The 3927-nt window shown below is 36.0% G+C and overlaps 1 pseudogene; it reads right to left on the reverse strand.

Annotated features, from left to right (window-relative positions):
- Positions 1 to 2814: 2814 nt before the first annotated feature.
- LOC127697761 (elongation factor 2-like) lies at positions 2815 to 3291 on the reverse strand (annotated as a pseudogene).
- Positions 3292 to 3927: the final 636 nt, after the last annotated feature.

Consider the following 3927-nt stretch of genomic DNA (forward strand, 5'->3'; position numbering starts at 1 on the left):
TCTGATGTTAAGAATCACTATATTTCTGTATCAGTCACTATCTATTGTAAAAAGGAGCTTTTCATGATGAGGGTTCAGAAACACACCTAACTGTGAGTACACAGATAAGTACATATGTGGTTATCTGATATTGTGTCTATTTAGCAGAGTAATAGTAGTATATTTGTCTCTAGTGCATGTAATCTAGAATTCTAAGTATGATTTTTCATAATTCCATCTTCATCACTTGATTCTGAAAAGACTGCTCTTATTTTATATTAATGTATACAATTAGTAAAGTCTTACTTCATGAAAGCTAATGGAAGTTACTGGTTCTAGGTCAGAAAATATAATATAGTTCATTGCATGAAAACATAATACAACATTTGTCCCCATAACTGAGCCTCAGATGCTAGAAGCTAATGTGATCAAGAATAGAGCACATCTTTCCTGACGCACACTACAGAAGAGCTAAACGAGCTGATGAGGATTTCAAATTTTCATAAATATTATAAGCTTGAGTTAAATTCAAAATCACATGAAGGAATGTTAAATATTTCATTTAAAAGTCAATGTTAAAGTTAAATAGATCTTCTGAAAGAGGTTCAATAATGAGTCGAATGTATTATTTGCTCTTAAATTTTAAAATTTAATTTAAACACACTTTGTTTTCGTCTTTATGTTGTGGCAAAATTCACATTTTTGTATTTCATAGATGCATATTATGTACAAATTAATTGGGTGAACAACAGTAATACTTAATTTATGGATCATATAGCTACAGAATGATATTTAGATGTTTTAAGAAATGATACCTGTCACTTTCAATGTCTCCAGCACTGACTGAAGGAGAGAGCATTTAAAGGTAAACTAGTAAATGTTAGTTTACATCACACACTATTATAGGTGTTATGAATACCAGCTGAAAATTTAGGGTATAGAATATTGGCCAATTATGTATTTTTCTGAAAATACAACAAATGAATGTTGTGGCATATATATGAAGAAATATTATTCTAAAGGGATTATGAGATTTTCTCTGTGTGAAAACTGTTTTCACTAAAATGATGATTTCAGGTTGTTTGCAGGTACAGCTCAACATTTACGCATGGTTACTATGGATATAGACCAGTGTTCTATTTCAAAAATAATAGCATGGAGAAATATGACAGAAAATATCACAATGAATGATTATTAAAAATCAGAGTTAAGTCTTTCAGTTTGTGAGAGAACACTATGTTTGGGCTTCTTGACCCATTTCTTTTGTCATTAATTTTTGCGAAAGGACTTTTTAACATGGTGGAGAGTAGTCCTAGGGCTGTGAATAAAGCTTTGCCCATATTGAAGTACAAAAATGTCAGAGGCTTTACATGCAGGGAAGGGGTCCATGTCAACAGGCTATTCTTGCTGTGTTTGTTATAAAGTGTTTCACTGACTGAATTATACCTGCTAAGCTAGCAAGACCAAGATTCAACTTTGCAGTGCAGCAGCTAAAGGATTAAGTGGGTGATAATTTAGTGCATCATTTGGGAGTAAATTGTTGCAGCCATGTTTCGTCCATCCCCACTCCACCTCAATCAGGAAGAACAATAGGTATGCTGTATGTGCAGGATTGGAGGGCACATTTTCTTCTGTTTGTTATTCTCTCTTTCATCTCTAAATATTCTGTTGCCTTCTTGAACTTAATTGCATGCAGCCTGTGCCAGTGTATATGTACACATTTGTGGTTTGTCTGCTTGCTTGTATAACTATGATCAGGTAGGTGAGAGTACTGAGGAAATTTGCATTATCTGTATTTTGGTTTTAGTAATTGAAAGTCTGATAACCTGTCTTCAATTCATTCCTTTTCCCCTTCTTTTGTGTTCTGGGATATTCTGACCTTTACTGACTTTGTTTTCTGTGGTTTTATGGTCAAAATTTGCCTAAGATCAAGAACTCAGATAATAATTATGATGCAAAACGTGTTTGCAGCTTCAGAACCAACTAAAAGGAGTTTGGTGAGTCTGAAAAATGATCAAGAAGAACATTTGCTTAATTGCTTAAAACATGCCTATACATATTATATATAATCTGCATCAACATATATAATTTCCTCACACCTACCTTGGCATTCATTCACAGTCATCCTTCATCCTCTCATCTTTTTTTATTTTCCCAAGTGATAATACTTTGTATTAGGACAATACCTGACTATTTCATGTGCACAATATACAAAGTGCACTCTTATATCCCAGAAAGCTTCAGGTTAAGGCAAGCCACTGAAATCTAAGCAGGATCAGGCTTTAAACTGTATCTGAAATACACACACACACACACACACACACACTCCTTCCTGGACCCAAATGGACAATCCCAAGACTGTAGATACAATGTAGAGAAATAAAAATCATTAATAATATTGACCTTTAAATTTCAGAAGACGAGAGATAAAGAAGAGGAATGGGACTGACAAATGATGAAAATTCATCATGCATGTATATGAGATTGTTAAATAATGAAAAAACCCATAGGATCCATTGATAAGTGCTGAATTGCTTATTCAAGATATACTACATTTTTTAGCCTTACCTATGCATACAGTTATGTTTTTGGTAACTTCATTCATAACAGACAAGTATGTTAGGTCTGTATATGCCCTCAAGTCCATAAATTAATGAAAGGAAAACTCCACTACTGATGTAAAAATAGTCACACAATTAGTACACAGAACCCTAGAAGCATGTGGCTGATCTTTACTTTTGTAAAGTGCTTGCTTTGGGATTCATTGCTATCCAAATAGAGAAAATGATCTAATCCATAAAACAAGTCTTTTCAGTGTCCTGTTCTGTTTTATGTTTAACTTAAGGACATCTTATTCATCAGCACAGGTTTGATGTGCTCAGCAATGGCCTGTAGCAGCACTCTTTCAGTCTGTACACGCATACCTGGTACAGTCTACCACCACCAGAGCTCCATTAGTTATACACAAGGCAGTTGTTACCTCTGAAGAGAAATCCGCATGGCCTGGAGAGTCAGTGAGGTTAATGAGGGAGCCCAAGCCTTCCTTGCTATGCTTAATGAAGTTCAGGTCATTCTCGGAGAGCTCATAGAAGATGGCAGACTTGATTGTGATACAGTGCTCCTGCTCATCCTTGCAAGTGTCAGTGAAATATGTCTCTTGAGGTAGAGCAGAGGCGATGGTGCCTGCCTTGCACGCAAAGGGGTTGTTCAGCGTGGACTTGCCGTGGTCCATATGAGCAATGACTGACATATTCCGGATATTGGTTTCCTGTCCATGATGTCATGGATCTGATCTACTGTGAAGTTTGCCATGGTGGCACATGGATTCTGAGTCAGAGTTGAACAGGAAGGTGGGCTGGCGATGGTGGGTGGCTGTGGCAGAGGAGTAGAAAAATGATTTTAAATGATAACAATGAATAATAATGATGTGGAATATAACTTTGATTTGTATATTGACATTTGACCATTACACTTAGCACTTAGAGAGACCTACAACAAGTAAATCATCGGCAAGAAAGCAAATATTTTAAATTGCTAGTAAACATTTTGTTTTGAACTAAAATTGTGGCACCCCTCACCCCTTCATGAGGAAACACTGCAGAGGTGGTTCTGAAGGACTATCAGATCTGAAAGATAGAAAAGAATACAGAAGGTGCTGTGTCCTTGGCATGATATTGGCTTTAACAATACACATGTGCAGCAACTGTGGTTGTTTGTACAGGGTCTGCAGCAAAAAGCTGATAGGCATTTAGAAGGAAGTTTGGTTTGGGTGAAGGATACAGTTGTTGGGTATATGAGAGATTAGAGACAGGAATGGGCATAAATGTGATCAGAGTACATTGAATTCAAGTACAATACTAGGAAGAATAACGTCATAAAAAATGCTCTCCTTGTTACATGCCTTTGAGGAAATCACATCATTTGTTTGTCACATGTCACTACAGGAAG

The sequence above is a fragment of the Apodemus sylvaticus genome, chromosome 12 (genome assembly GCF_947179515.1).
Source record: "Apodemus sylvaticus chromosome 12, mApoSyl1.1, whole genome shotgun sequence".
NCBI classification, from domain to species: domain Eukaryota; kingdom Metazoa; phylum Chordata; class Mammalia; order Rodentia; family Muridae; genus Apodemus; species Apodemus sylvaticus.